General features: G+C 51.0%; 1 protein-coding gene across 1 annotated transcript in view; it reads right to left on the bottom strand.

Moving 5' to 3' along the window:
- The window catches only part of LOC146808461 (transient receptor potential cation channel subfamily M member 2-like), a 3976112-nt gene that overhangs the window by 1662469 nt on the left and 2296910 nt on the right, over window positions 1-16733 (bottom strand). The window lies entirely within an intron of this gene.

Raw genomic sequence — 16733 nt, 5'->3', positions numbered from 1 at the left:
TGCCATCCAAATTTAGAGATATCAAAATGATGGTACGCCCTTCAAACTTTGAACATGTTTTTGTATTTTTATGGTTTAAATCATTTATTGAATTTTGTCATGAAAGATAACAATGTGCCCGCCTACAGCCACAGGCCGGCGGGGAACTTGCTAATGTTGCATGTTTTATTGAAACGAACACAGAAGTAAATGAGGAAAGGAAACAATGAGAGGTTCGAGAGGGAACAGAGAAAGTGGAGAATGGAGAGAGATCAGTAAAGAAGCAAGAAAAAGGAGAACCATCCATTGCTCAGAGTGAGGTCAGGTAGGAGGTCAAGGCCGAGTCCACCTCGGGGAAGAGGGTGAGGCCGCCTGGAGGGTCGTGGGGAGTCGCAAAACCCTGAGATATCGAGGGCATGTGAGCTCAACAAACTCGGAGGAGAGGTACGCAACAGTGGACAGACAGGTTTTGTCAAACTTAGGGAATGTGCGGTGAAGCCCGGCTGTGATCCGGTCCATCACAACCACCTCCCACAGTCTGCGTAGCCAGTCTAGCTTGGTTGGGATGGCATCCGTACCTCACCTCATCAAGATAACTTGCTTGGCCGCTCCCAGTGCCAAGGTGATCACCCTACCTCTGCAGGAACGGAGAGGATATGCCAGGGGATTAGGGAGTCCCAACAGAATGTAACTGGGGAATCTTGGGAGTTCGGTTTGGTATATGTGATCAATTACGAGCAAGATGGAGTCCCAGAACGGCTGTATATTGGGGCAATGCCAAAAGATATGTGATAAAGTGCCCACCTGGCCACAGCTGCGCCAACAAAGATCGCTGCAGCAGGGCCTCCATTTAGCAACCCGCACCGCTGTATAATACTAGTAATGCGCAATTTTCAGGAGCATCTCTTTCCCTGAGGTGCTGCATGAAGATGCTCGAGCCCTGTTTATAATGTCCACCCATTCTTTTGGGGAGCATTCCCTATCCAGTTCTGACTCCAACCTACGCTGTGCTGGGGACTTTGAGGGGTTCTTAGCCGTGTTGAGAAAATTATAAATGTCTGATAGGAGACGTTTATTGGAGACGGCTTGCATGCGGATGTACCTGAAGCTGCGTGACCCAGTGGCGTAGTGCTAAATACTGCCAGTACGCCTCCTTGGGGATTCCGTAGAGTGAGACAAGGTGGGGGAAGTCCATAATGCCCTATAAGTCGAAAAGGTCCCCAATACGTTTATAGTTGGCCCCCTGCCATTTCAAGTAGGTGTTCCCGGTGTGAGCTGGGGGAAAGTCTGGGTTCCCTATAAAGGGGGTCAAGGGCGAAATGGCCGTAGAAAGCTGGCATCTTTCCATGTACTCTATCCCACACCGTCATGGTCGCGCGCAGGACCGGGGAGAGATATGCGCCGGAGGGTGGGGTCGCCGCTGGAGCCAAGGAAGCTTCCATATGAGAATCCCCGCCACACCCAGGTCCATAAAGTACCAGTGCTTTTTGGACTCTAATTGGTACCATTCCACCATCCAGCGCAGCTGCGCCGCTTCGTAATATCGGCTCAGGTGGGGACCCCAAGACCTCGGTCTTCCTGTCGCAGGTACATGAGGTTTCGAGCCATGCGTGGCTTCTTCCCTCCCCAGATGAAGACATTAATTAGTTGGACCAATACGGTTGGTGGTTGACTTAGGGGAAGTGTTTGCATTATATACAACAGGCGCGGCAAGATTGTCATCTTGACCGCAGCTATCTTGCCCAACCACGAGAGAGCATGTTTCTTCCAGGTATTTAGGTCCTTCCGGGTCTTGGCCAGCGCTTCCGAGTAGTTCACCTGGGCTGTCTTTGCAGTGGTCGCAAAGATCCGAAGTCCCAAGTACGTGATTTCGCTTGCCACCCAGAGAATGGGAAAAGTTGCAACAATTGGAGGTGGTCCGCCGCTGGGATCGTAAGACTCAACGCCTGCGACTTCTTCAGGTTTATTTTGAACCCCGACACGGCGCTGAAGGTGTCCACCTCCGCCAGCAGGGGTGGAAGAGAAGACAGCAGATTTGAGAGAGAAAGGAGCACATCGTCTGCATGCAGCAAAATCCTATGCTCCTTGTCCCCCAGACGAGGGGATAGCGGGCACCCCTGACGCGTGCCGCGCCTAATCGGGAAGGGCTGGGAGACTACTCCGTTGACCCTAATCCGGGCTTACGGCCCCGCATACACACAATCCACCCACTGCCGGAATCGTTCCCTGAGGCCAAATCAACCCAGGACCTGACGCAAATAGGGCCAGTGGACCCGATCAAATGCCTTTTCGGCATCCACTGACAAAAGTATTGCTGGGATCTGGGTGCGCTGCGTTTTATCTAAAAGATGACACAGTCACCGAGTCCCATCCCCACAGTTGCGATCCGGGATGAACCGCGGTTGGTCCGGGTCAACCAGACGAACAAGTTACTTACCTTCGGTAACGCTTTTTCTGGTGGATACAGTATCTGCCTGTGGATTCCTCACCTTGTGAATATCCCCTGCGCCAGCATTCCACAGAACTTTTCTTCCCCAGCACTCCACGTCGACGTGGGCGACATCATAATGCATCGGCTCCGCTCGCGACTCCGTATCACGTCACTGGAGCCATAAGAGGCCCACGTCGGCGTGATGACGTCAGTTCCACCCATTTTTCCGTGCCTTCGAGGCGAACAGGTGAACCAACGACAGACTCAAAGTATACACAGTATACAATATACAAACACATATACATAGTATACAAAGGAAAGGAATGCTAAATAAACAAGCATTTCCTACAAATGTTCAAGAAAGCATTAAAACATTTCAAACAAGACCTCTTTCACGGTATACAAAGGTGGACAACGGGGAGGCGGGTGGGCCAGTGAGGAATCCACAGGCAGATACTGTATCCACCAGAAAAAGCGTTACCGAAGGTAAGTAACTTGTTCTTCTGATGGATACAACTGCCAGTGGATTCCTCACCTTGTGAATAGATTCCCACAGCAGTCCCCACTCCCGGAGGAGGGTGTCCACCTTCCTATACCAGAAAGTCTTGCAACACAGAGCACGCGAAGTGGCCCTCCCTCCTCATCTCAGAGTCAAAGCAATAATGCTTTGCGAAAGTATGGAGGGAGGCCCAAGTCGCGGCTTTACAAATATCTGCCACAGGAACTCCCCGGGCCAAAGCAGATGTAGATGATTTTGCTCTAGTCGAATGAGCTCTAATACCCTCAGGAGGAGTCTTACCAGCCAGGGCGTAGCAGATCTTGATGGCAAGCATAATCCATCTCGACAAAGTGCGCTTGTGCAACGCTTTTCCTTTCGAATGACCAACATAGCCAATGAAGAGTTGATCATCTAGACGAAAGTCTTTAGTCCTGTCCAGATAAAAACTCACAGCCCTCTTTGGATCCAGGTGATGGAGTCTTTCCTCCTCCTTGGAGGGATGAGGAGGTGGATAAAAAACAGGGAGAGTAATGGACTGCCCCAAATGAAACGGAGTAACAACTTTTGGCAGGAAAGCAGCCCTGGTCCTGAGAACCATTCTTTCAGCTTGCAATGTAAGAAAAGGAGGTTTGGAACTTAGAGCTTGAAGCTCACTCACCCTCCTTGCCGAGGTTATGGCTACAAGAAAGACCACCTTAAAGGACAACAGCCTCAAAGGACAGCTATGAAGAGGCTGAAAAGGGGACCCCATCAGAAAGGTTAAAACAAGATTAAGGTCCCACTGCGGCATTACAAAGGGAGAGGGAGGAAACATGTTTGTAAGGCCCTTGATAAACCTCAGAACAACCGGAGATTTACATAGTGACGGTTGATCTGGAAGGCATAGAAAAGCCGATAAGGCCGAAAGATAGCCCTTGACCGTGGCCACTGCACAGCCCTGCTGAGCCAAGGAAAGAGCAAACTGGAGCACATTAGAAAGATGGGCTTTTAAAGGGTCAATGGATCTCTCCCCACACCATTTAACAAATTTCGACCACCTGTAGGAGTAAATGGACTTGGTGGAGTGTCGCCTGGCCGATAAAATAACGTCCACCACATCAGGCGGGAGAGAGAAAGAACTCAGGTTGCCCCGTTCAATCTCCAGGCATGAAGGTGTAAGCTCTGGAGGTGGGGGTGTAGAACCTGCCCCTCTGACTGCGAGAGGAGGTCTGCCCTCAGAGGGAGACGGAGCGGAGGGCACGAGGAGAGATGGAGAAGATCTGTATACCACACCCTTCTTGGCCAATCCGGGGCGACCAATATGACTTGGGCCCGGTCTTGGCGAACCTTCCTCAGAACCCGATGAATCAAGGGTATGGGAGGAAACGCGTAAAAGAGTTGTGAACCCCAACTCAACTGAAACGCGCCCCCCAACGCCCCCTGCATCGGAAACTGGAGACTGCAGAATGACGGGCAGTGCGCGTTCTCGCGGGTGGCAAACAGGTCCACCCGAGGTGTCCCCCACGTCCGAAAGACGTGACGAACCACCTCCGGATGGAGCCTCCACTCGTGATCGCCGGAGAACTGCCGACTGAGACTGTCCGCACGTACGTTCAGCACCCCGGCCAGATGATTTGCCATCAGACAAATCCGATGGTCCTGAGCCCAGGACCATAGACGCAGGGCCTCTCTGCATAGACAAAGAGACCCCACCCCTCCCTGCTTGTTGACATACCACATCGCAGTAGTGTTGTCCGTCAGGACTTGAACCGACTGACCGCGAAGGGAATGGAGTAAGGCCTTGAGCGCCAAACGAATCGCCCTCAATTCCAGAAGGTTGATGTGAAGCAACCTTTCCTCTGGAGACCAAAGACCCTTGATCTCCAGATCCCCCAGATGAGCACCCCACCCTAAAGTGGATGCATCCGTAATCACTGTGGCCACCGATGGAGGTAGATGGAAGGGCTTTCCTTGAGACAGATTGCCCTCCATGCTTCACCAAGACAGATCCGCTGCTGCTTCTCTGGAGATCCTGATCGACTCCCTGAGATCTCCGTTGTGCTGATACCACTGCTTGTGGAGGCACCACTGGAGTGCCCTCATGTGCCAGCATGCATGGTTGACCAACAGAATGCAGGAAGCGAACAGACCGAGCAGACGAAGGACCTTCAGAACTGGAACAACCGCTCCATAGTGGAATAAAGGGACCATTTCCTGAATGTCGAGAATTCTTTGAGGAGGAGGAAATGCTCGACACACAGTAGTGTCCAGTACCACCCCTATGAACAGGTTGCGTTGAGAGGGCACCAGGTGAGATTTGGGCACATTGATCGAAAAACCCAAGTTGAATAACAGCTGAGATGTTACCTGCAGATGACGCTGCACCATCTCTGGGGACTCTGCCTTCAGAAGCCAGTCGTCCAGGTAGGGGAAAACCGGAATCCCCGAACTCCTGAGATGAGCAGCCACCACTGCCATCACCTTTGTGAAGACTCGAGGTGCGGTAGTAAGACCAAACGGGAGGACCGCAAACTGGAAATGTTGCGACCCAAACGTAAAACGGAGATACTTCCTGTGCGACTTCAGGATCGGGACATGAAAGTACGCGTCCTGCAAGTCGAGCGACACCATCCAGTCTCCTTGCTGCAACGCTTGAAGAACCTGCGCAAGGGTCAGCATATTTCTTCTGTTTCAGGTAAAAGTTCAAGATTCTGAGGTCCAGTATCGGACGCAATCTTCCGTCCTTTTTGGGAATCAGTAAATACCGGGAGTAGCATCCCTGACCCCTTTCCTGCTCCGGAACCACCTCTATTGCACCCTTTTGAAGCAAAGCTAGAACCTCTTTCTGCAGGAGAAGCAGATGGTCCTCTGAGCAGTAACCTTGGCAAGGAGGGTAAGGGGGAGGAAACTCCCAAAAGGGAAGGGAAGGGCGTACCCAGTCTCTACGAGGTTCAAAACCCAAAGGTCTGTCGTAACAGATTTCCAACCCCGTAAGAAAGTAGGACACCCGCCCCCCCACAGGTCTTACATGATCCGGGATGGGGGATCTAGGGCTGCTTCCCTGATGCCTCATTGTGAGCAGAGGAGGAGGAAGAAGAAGAGGGGTTGCGTCCAGAACCTCTCCAACCCCTTTGTCTCCCTCTATAGGATCTGTGGAGGGGATTCTGCTGTTGCTGCTGCTGCTGTTGCTGCTGAGGCTGTCGGTAGGAGCGAAAGGATGATCTTCCGAAACCTCTAAATTTTTTCAAAACAGAACAGTTTGCAGGAGCTTGCAGACCCGAAGACTTAGCCGTTAACGCCTTGCATGCTCATGATGGAACCACTCCGTCATGAGCCACGGGCGCCGTGTGCTCATGACGGAGTGGTTCCGTCATGCTGCGGCCGTTGGCGGCCGCTCCGCCCACGCGGCACTGATTCCCCGCCTGTGCGGGCGATCAATGCAAGTGGGCGGAGTCGTGACGGAACCACGCCGTCATGAGCACAGCTCGCCCATGACTCATGATGGCGTGGTTCCGTCATGAGCATGGCGGCGCCGCGCTCACCCCAAACCCCCCCAGCGCTGCGGCGGAATTCGCGCCGCAGCAAAGAGGTTAATCTGCTGTCTTTAAATCTTTGTAGGGCAGAGTCCGCCTTCTCTCCAAACAACTTCTGCCCATCAAACGGCAAATCCACTAACGTGGCCTGAACATCCGCGGAGAACCCCGACGAACGGAGCCATGCCTGCCTTCTTGTGGCTATCCTTGTAGGAGAGTAGGGTCTGCTTTCAATGTTCACCCCCACTTTTTGCTTTTGCTTTACTGGTTTTCGACTTAGATGTGGCTGTGGGCCTACTAATCAGACCCACAGCCCAGCTGTTCTCTCTCTAAATTAATACTATGTACTTTAGGTGCATAACCCAATTGGTAGGGACTACCTTATTAGACCCCGTATAGTGTACCTTAGGTACCCAGGGCATAGGGGTACCCTAGGCCTACCAGGGGCTGCAGCATGTATTATGCCACCCCTGGCCTGGCCTACTATTATGACACAACTGGCTGATCACTCAGCTGGGGCAAGGTCGTGTAATCACCCCTTGCTTAGGTGTAGTATTCCTATACCTACCTTATATGTAGACACATGTGTACCTATCAGCCACTCCTATGGCAGGCCTTAACAATCCTGGAGGCAGAGTGCTTGGTAACATGTGAGATGGTGCTCTAGCATGAGCTGAGCCTGTCTGCATGCAGCTTTCTGAACCATGTCCTTATAGCTGTTCTATGATATAGCTTACCATATACTCTTAAAGTGCCTTATAATCTTAAACGATTATGGTAACTATGGTTTGGCTTTATCGAAACATGTCGTGTAAGGTGTCTACCACTGTGGAATAATACCCCCATACCATTTCTGGCCATGAGGATATTATTCCCCCCTTCTGGAGGGAGAAGACATGTAGAAACCTACTTATCCGGTTAAAGTTAACCCGAGCCCCAGCATCACAAAATGGATGCTGCTGCCGTGACACAAGCCTGACCTCCTGCTGCTGGGAGTGATCCCGGCAAGGGAGGCTCGGACAATAGGTTTCCTGCCTTGGGAGGTGCTAGCACCACCCCAGACAGGCCTTAGTGTATTGGGGCAGGGAGGGATGAAAGAAACTAGACACTGCCTGGGGCACACAAGGTGTCCCATGCATAGTCCAGTTCAAACCGGCGCTGGGGCACTCCAGCCCCAGCTCTGGCGCGAAACTGGACAAAGGGAAGTGGGTGTAACCACCCCCCTCCTAGGTCCCACCCATAAGGCGTGACCTAGCAGGCAACCCAGCCCCCCAGATTAGTATAAGAGTGGTAGCTGGGCCCCAGGAGATTAGATTATCCTGAACCTGCAACTTGAACAGAAACTCTGGACCTTCGACATTCGACCTCAGGAAGAAGACTGAAGAAATCTCCCTTGTGGCCAAGGAGTGACCACCCTGGGCAACCAGGCACCATCCAGTGACTGCTGCTTGCTTTGCGACTGATCCTACGAGGGACGACTGCAGAGACTGACCAGCGCCGAGACTTCCAGACACCTCTGAACCAGATCCACCTCTACAGCAAAGCTGAGACCCGTGGAGGCGACGAGGGACGTGGGACCGGCGACTTGGGAAAAGTGGTTAGTAGCTAACTAGCGCGACTTCCGAGGCTTCCTCGAGGCTGTGCTTGGGGAATTGAGAAGCCCCCATCCCGAGCACCATCTGCAATGAAGACCAGCTCTCCACACTTCACGTGTTCTGCGTGGGGCCCTTCTGTACCTGACCTGCTCGACATGTTGTCCGGTTGCTGGCCCGTTGGCTAGTGACCCTTCTGACGACGAGCCTTTAATTTCATCTTGCTAGTCCGGCTCCTCCAGACTGGCACCCGCTCCTCTGCAAAAGAGAAGCACCCCAGACCTTCCTGGTCTGCACCAGAAGCAAGTCCTCCATTCTGCGTGGGTTCCGCTTGCCAAGGCTTGGTGAGTCCTACTTTGACGCCGCCGACAGCAAGAGCCTTCGTGGGACAGCTCGCCTCCTGGTCCTGGTCGTCCTCGACGTGTCCTGGTACCCGTGCCTACTGAGACAAGCTTCACCTCTTCCCTGCAATCTTCACGACATCGCCTGGTTCCTTCCTGGTTCCACGTGGTCACTGGCTAGTGACCCAGACTCTGTCCCTTCTACTTGCAGGTAAACTTCCTTCTTGATTCCATCCTTGGAATCCACCGGACACTCTTCACTGGTGGCCTGCCAGCATCTTTTCTTCAGGCATCCATAGGAGTCAACGACGAAACCCGATGCAAGTTCACACCTATGCACCCGCAGCCCGTGAGATAGGTAACTTGGGTACTCCGGTGCTTCCAAGGGTAGTGACTATCCTAGGGTCTAGGTTTCAAGACTCGTTCTCCTAGCTACTTCAGAAGTGTCCTAAATCTTATAATTTCTAAACTGTACTGTTTCTATCAATTATACGCATTACGCGTGAGTGTTTCCACTCTGCACCTGAATCCCTTGGGCCTCCCACTTCCTAACCTTTGGTAGTATAGTGTAGCCCCAGCGATTCCCTAGGCCTAGGCCTATCCTGTGTTCGTGACAGTGGTCCTTATACCACTTACCTAGTATATGGTTTGCGTGGCCCCTAGGGCCTAACTGTATTACTTACCTGTGTGACTTAATGTATGCTTAAATAAGACTGTGTTGTACTTACCTCGAATCTCATAAAGAGTGCTGAGGGATTGACTAGAATAAATACACTTTATGTTATATATATATCTGTTGTGGTGTCCTTTCATTTGGTATTCAAGGGATTACAAATGGTATAACAGCTGGCTTCACATGCCATACAGAGTTTAGCCTAAGACTGCTCTTGTCCATGCTACCACTAGGATAGCTGGTCTATAAGGTTGACTTTACAACCAATCACCATAAGGGTTGTTTGGACTGATATAAGGTGTACACTAGAATTAGTGACATCATACATCAGGCCAACTTCTCACATTGGTGAGCAGCGGTTGGGATCTGAGCTTGCTGTTGTTAATACCATTGTAATCTTGAGATACTAAATTGAAAGATCACACAGATATTGTTAGGTACATATAACATAGGTTATAAATACTTAAGTCCTACTGTACTTTGTTGCTGTAGGTTGAAGGGCCTAGAACACCCTGACTACAACTACTAGAGAGGTTTAGTAGATACAACTAGTGTAGGTAGGTGCACACACCACACCCTCACTGGATCATGTCTCTGAGAGGAGATCAAGATGATTCTCTCTCAGGAGGGCTAATCCCTAGAAAGATACCCTCTAGATATGATACCCTAACTTTTCAGGAGATGAGAAAATTGTGTACCTCCAGAAAGTTAAAACAGGGTTCAAACCCTACCCTCATCCAACTAGTGGAGATCTTAGAAGAGTATTATACTCCGAGAGCCTCCCAAGATGGTACCCTAGGTACAGGTGAGGGTCTACCCACTACAGATGAGTCAGGGACTTCAAAAGATGAGGTAGACAGCCAGGTCCAAGTTGGGAGACTTAGCCAGGCTAACCTAAGCCTACATGGGAGTCTAAATGAGGTCCCCCCATTCAGACCCTCAAGGGGACTTAACCAGAGAAGCAGGAGAGGAAGATCCCCTTCAGGGGACTCTATCCACTCCCATGTCTCTAACAGCTCCCATGGCTCTTCTCACAGGGGAATGACTTCCCCACAGAGAAGAGAGCATCAGGCCAGAATGAGGGAAGCCAATCTGAGGATTGAGAGGGAAGAACTTGCCCTTGCCAAAGAGAAGCTTGCTCTGGCCAGAGAGCAGAAGTTAAGTGGGTTAGAACCCACTGGTGGCCGCAATACCCCTAGAGATAGAGACAGGGCCTATGACAATAGAAACCTGAGCAAGATTGTCCCTCCCTACAAGTGTGGGGATGACATCCACAAATGGATAACTGCTTTGGAGAGATCCTGCAAAGTACAGCAGGTACCCCAAAGTCAGTGGACAGCTATGTTGTGGCTCTCCTTCTCTGAGAAAGGTAGAGCCAAGCTCCTCACAGTTAGTGATGAGGATGCTGACAATTTCACTGTCCTGAAGAGTGCTCTAATTGATGGGTTTGGCCTAAGCACTGAACAATACAGGTTGTTGTTCAGGGATACCCAGAAGACACAGACTCAGGACTGGACTGACTTTGTAGATTGTGCCACTAAGGCTTTGGAAGGCTGGCTATTGGGAAGTAAGGTTAAGGACTATACAGGATTGTATAATTTGATCATGAGAGAACAAATCCTTAACAATTGTCAAAACCAGCTACTGCATCAACACCTGATTGACTCTGATCTGACTTCTCCCCAAGAATTGGGAAAGAAGGCAGATAGGTGGGTCAGGACTAGAGTTAAGCAGAAAAACCAGAACCAGGGCGGTGATCAGAAAAAGGCAGACCAGAAGGGTAATGATCAGAAACAAAAAGACCAGAAGTCTTCACCAGGCCCCCAAAAGGCTCAGGGGGAGGGTGGTCCCAAAAAGAATAAGAAGAAAGATGGCCAAAAGAAACCATGGTGCAACTATTGTAAGTCAAACTCACATTGGTTTAGTGAGTGCACCAAAAAGGATAAGCCCCCAGCCACCATTGCCCCTAAGGCAACTGTACCCCCTAGTCCAGCTGTAAGTGGTGGTTCCCAGCAAAAGGGTGTAGTAGAGTTAACCCTGGGAACTGAGGAGGATTCTGGCCTAGTCAGGATACCAACTCAGGCTGTTCTGATCTGTGATGGGGACATAGCTTTGTCCTCTACTATAGGTCCCAGTAACCTGGGCAAGTACAGACAGACTCCTTTTATTAACCAAAGAATGGCTCAGGCCTACAGGGACACTGGGGCTAGTGTCACAATGGTGACACCTGCCTTTGTGGACCCTGGACAGATCATGCTAGGTGAGAATTACCTAGTGACCAACGCTAGCAATGCCACTACTTCCCATAGTGTGGCAATTGTTAACTTCTCCTGGGGAGGGGTAACTGGCCTCAAGAAAGTTGTTGTTAGTTCAGACCTTCCTGTAGAGTGTTTGTTGGGAAATGACCTTGAAACTTCAGTTTGGTCTGAAGTGGAGTATAGGACCCATGCAGAAATGCTGGGGATAGATGCACATGTCCTTGCTGTGACCAGGTCACAGGCCAAAAAGTGTAACACTGAACCGGTGCTGGATCCTGGGACAATGGACCAGACACAACCCAAGAGAAAGAGCAGTAGGGGTAAGGCTGTGCCTTCCCCCCTGCCTCAGGTGGAGAGTCAGCCCTCAGAGGAGGAGGATTCTGAGAGCCCTGGAGGAACTGTCCTAGAAGAGCTGGAACCTGATCAGGTTGAGTTTCTTGGGACAGGGGACCTTCAAGGGCAGATCTGAGGCAGGCCCAGTTAGACTGCCCTTCTCTTGAACCCCTCAGACAGCAGGCTGCTGCTGAGGCTGCAGGGAATGCTCAAGGTACCCATAGAGTGTATTGGGATGAAGGGCTGCTGTACTCAGAGGCTAGAGACCCCAAGCCTGGTGCTTCCAGGAGGTTGGTCATACCATTGAGTTTCAGAGGCTTCCTTCTTACCTTGGCCCATGATATTCCCCTTGCAGGACACTTAGGCCAGAACAAGACTTGGGACAGACTTGTCTCTCACTTTCACTGGCCTCACATGTCAGAAGATACCAAGGAGTTTTGTCGCTCCTGTGTCACCTGCCAAGCCAGTGGCAAATCAGGTGGCACCACAAAGGCCCCCCTCATACCACTACCTGTGGTGGTGGTCCCCTTTGAGAGAGTGGGGATAGACATTGTAGGATCAATGGACCCACAAACAGCATCTGGGCACAGATTTATACTGGTGATAGTGGACCATGCCACCAGGTATCCAGAAGCTATACCCCTAAGGACCACAACAGCTCCTGTTGTGGCAAGGGCCCTACTTGGAGTATTCTCCAGAGTGGGCTTTCCAAAGGAGGTCATTTCTGACAGAGGTGCCAACTTCATGTCAGGATATTTGACTGCAATGTGGAAGGAGTGTGGTGTAAACTACACATTCACTACCCCCTATCACTCACAGTGCAATGGGCTTGTGGAGAGATTCAACAAGACCCTAAAGGGAATGATAAAAGGTTTACCAGACAAGCTTAGGCGAAGATGGGACATCCTTTTACCCAGCCTTCTGTTTGCTTACAGAGAGGTCCCACAAAAGGGGGTTGGCTACAGCCCTTTTGAGCTTTTGTTTGGGAATTCTGTAAGGGGACCCCTGTGTTTATTAAGGGAAGGACCAGAGAGACCTCTCAGACAGCCCAAACTGGACATAGTGGATTATGTACTTGGCCTCCGCTCCAGGATGGCAGAGTATATGAAGAAGGCTTCTAAAAACCTTGAGGCAAGCCAAGAACTCCAAAAAGCTTGGCATGACCAAAAGGCTGTGCTCACTGTGTACAAGCCAGGGCAGAAAGTGTGGGTGTTGGAGCCAGTGGCCCCAGCAGTACTCCAAGACAAATGGTCTGGACCCCACACTATTGTTGAGAAAAAGGGAGAAGTCACCTACTTGGTGGACCTTGGGACTCTCAGAAGCCCCCACAGGGTGCTTCATGTCAACAGATTGAAGGCATATGTTGACAGGGCAGACATGGGCTTACTCATGGCTACAGATGAGGGGCAGGAGGAAGAGAGTGACCCTCTCCCAGACCTGTTGACTCAGAACCCTGATGATGGCTCAGTTGATGGTGTGGTCTTTTCTGACAGCCTCACTGATCATCAGCAACAGGACTGCAGACAAGTTCTGCAATCCTACAGACATATGTTCTCTCTGACCCCAAGTCAGACAAACTGGTGAACCCATGAGGTGGACACTGGTGACAGTCTGCCTGTGAAGAGTAAAATCTACAGGCAACCTGACCATGTCAGGGACTGCATAAAAGTTGAAGTACAAAAGATGTTGGAGCTGGGAGTCATTGAACCTTCAGAGAGCCCTTGGGCTAGTCCTGTAGTTCTTGTGCCAAAACCTCACACCCAAGATGGTAATAGAGAGATGAGGTTTTGCGTGGATTACAGAGGTCTCAATGCTGTCACTAGGACAGATGCCCACCCAATACCTAGGGCGGATGAGCTCATTGACAGATTGGCCACTGCCAAGTTTTTGAGCACATTTGACCTGACAGCAGGCTACTGGCAAATCAGACTAGCTGAGGATGCAAAGGTCAAAACTGCTTTCTCAACCCCAGGAGGACATTATCAATTTGTGGTAAATAATGCCCTTTGGTTTGAAGAATGCACCTGCCACTTTCCAAAGGTTGGTGAATCAAGTCCTTACTGGGCTGGATGACTACTATGCAGCTTATCTTGATGATATTGCTGTCTTTAGCTCCACCTGGGAGGATCACCTGGTCCACCTGAGGAATGTTTTAGAGGCCCTGCAAAAGGCAGGCCTCACTATCAAGGCCACTAAGTGCCAGATAGGGCAGAGCAAGGTTGCATACCTGGGCCACCTAGTTGGTGGGGGTCAGGTTCAACCACTGGAGAGCAAGATCCAGACCATAAAGGACTGGACTCCTCCAACTACCCAGACTCAGGTCAGAGCTTTCTTGGGCTTGTCTGGGTACTACAGAAAGTTTGTTAAGAACTATGGGTCCATTGTGACACCACTTGATGACTTGACCTCCAAGAAAATGCCAAAGAAAGTTCAGTGGACAGTAAGCTGTCAAAAAGCATTTGATGACCTGAAGCAGGCCATGTGCAGTGCACCTATTCTGAAAAGTCCAGACAACTCCAAAGAGTTCATAGTCCAGACAGATGCTTCTGAGTTGAGTGTGGGAGCTGTTCTTTCACAACTGAATGTAGATGGTCAAGACCAGCCCATTGCTTTTATAAGTAGAAGTCTGACCCCTAGAGAGAAACGTTGGTCAGCTATTGAGAGAGAGAGCCTTTGCTGTGGTTTGGGCCCAGAAGAAGCTGAGGCCATACTTGTTTGGCACTCACTTCAAGATTCAGACAGACCATAAGCCCCTCTTGTGGCTAAATCAGATGAAGGGTGAAAATCCCAAACTTCTTAGGTGGTCCATTTCCCTACAGGGGATGGACTTCACAGTGGAACATAGACCTGGGACTGACCATGCCAATGCAGATGGACTCTCCAGATATTTCCACTTAGAACATGAAGGCTCAACTGGTCAAGGTTAGTTTAATGTCCCTAAGTTTGGGGGGGGGGGGGTTGTGTAGGAGAGTAGGGTCTGCTTTCTATGTTCACCCCCACTTTTTGCTTTTGCTTTACTGGTTTTCGACTTAGATGTGGCTGTGGGCCTGCTAATCAGACCCACAGCCCAGCTGTTCTCTCTCTAAATTAATACTATGTACTTTAGGTGCATAACCCAATTGGTAGGGACTACCTTATTAGACCCTGTATAGTGTACCTTAGATACCCAGGGCATAGGGGTACCCTAGGCCTACCAGGGGCTGCAGCATGTATTATGCCACCCCTGGCCTGGCCTACTATTATGACACAACTGGCTGATCACTCAGCTGGGGCAAGGTTGTGTAAGCACCCCTTGCTTAGGTGTAGTATTCCTATACCTACCTTATATGTAGACACATGTGTACCTATCAGCCACTCCTATGGCAGGCCTTAACAATCCTGGAGGCAGAGTGCTTGGTAACATGTGAGATGGTGCTCTAGCATGAGCTGAGCCTGTCTGCAGCTTTTGGAACCATGTCCTTATAGCTGTTCTATGATATAGCCTACCATATACTCTTAAAGTGCCTTATAATCTTAAACGATTATGGTAACTATGGTTTGGCTTTATCGAAACATGTCATGTAAGGTGTCTACCACTGTGGAATAATACCCCCATACCATTTCTGGCCATGAGGATATTATTCCCCCCTTCTAGAGGGAGAAGACATGTAGAAACCTACTTACCCGGTTAAAGTTAACCCGAGCCCCAGCATCACAAAATGGATGCTGCTGCCGCGACACAAGTCTGACCTCCTGCTGCTGGGAGTGATCCCGGCACGGGAGGCTCGGACAATAGGTTTCCTGCCTTGGGAGGTGCTAGCACCACCCCAGACAGGCCTTAGTGTATTGGGGCAGGGAGGGATGAAAGAAATTAGACACTGCCTGGGGCACACACGGTGTCCCATGCATAGTCCAGTTCAAACCGGCGCTGGGGCACTCCAGCCCCAGCTCTGGCGCGAAACTGGACAAAGGGAAGGGGGTGTAACCACCCCCCTCCCAGGTCCCACCCATAAGGCGTGACCTAGCAGGCAACCCAGCCCCCCAGATTAGTATAAGAGTGGTATCTGGGCCCCAGGACATTAGATTATCCTGAACCTGCAACTTGAACAGAAACTCTGGACCTTCGACATTCGACCTCAGGAAGAAGACTGAAGAAATCTCCCTTGTGGCCAAGGAGTGACCACCTTGGGCAACCACGCACCATCCAGAGACTGCTGCTTGCTTTGCGACTGATCCTACGAGGGACGACTGCAGAGACTGACCAGCGCCGAGATTTCCAGACACCTCTGAACCAGATCCACCTCTACAGCAAAGCTGAGACCCGTGGAGGCGACGAGGGACGTGGGACCGGCGACTTGGGAAAAGCGGCTAGTAGCTGACTAGCGCGACTTCCGAGGCTTCCTCGAGGCTGTGCTTGGGGAATTGAGAAGCCCCCATCCCGAGCACCATCTGCAAAGAAGACCAGCTCCCAACACTTCACGTGTTCTGCGTGGGGCCCTTCTGCACCTGACCTGCTCAACGTGTTGTCTGGTTGCTGGCCCGTTGGCTAGTGACCCTTCTGACGACGAACCTTTAATTTCATCTTACTAGTCCGGCTCCTCCAGACTGGCACCCACTCCTCTGCAAAAGAGAAGCACCCCAGACCTTCCTGGTCTGCACCAGAAGCAAGTCCTCCATTCTGCCTGGGTTCCGCTTGCCAAAGCTTGGTGAGTCCTACTTCGGCTTCGACGCCGCCGACAGCAAGAGCCTTCGTGGGACAGCTCGCCTCCTGGTCCTGGTCGTCCTCGACGTCTCCTGGTACCCGTGGCTGCTGCGACAAGCTTCACCTCTTCCCTGCAATCTTCACGACATCGCCTGGTTCCTTCCTGGTTCCACGTGGTCACTGGCTAGTGACCCAGACTTTGTCCCTTCTGCTTGCAGGTATCCTTCCTTCTTGATTCCATCCTTGGAATCCACCGGACACTCTTCACTGGTGGCCTGCCAGCATCTTTTCTTCAGGCATCCATAGGAGTCAACGACGAAATCCGACGCAAGTTCACACCTAGGCACCGGCAGCCTGTGGGCTAGGTAACTTGTGTAGGAGAGTAGGGTCTGCTTTCTATGTTCACTCCCACTTTTTGCTTTTGCTTTACTGGT

Source organism: Triturus cristatus, chromosome 8, assembly GCF_964204655.1.
Source record: "Triturus cristatus chromosome 8, aTriCri1.1, whole genome shotgun sequence".
Lineage (NCBI taxonomy): Eukaryota > Metazoa > Chordata > Amphibia > Caudata > Salamandridae > Triturus > Triturus cristatus.
Note: the sequence above shows the minus strand (reverse complement) of the source record. Positions and strands in the feature narration are given on the sequence as shown.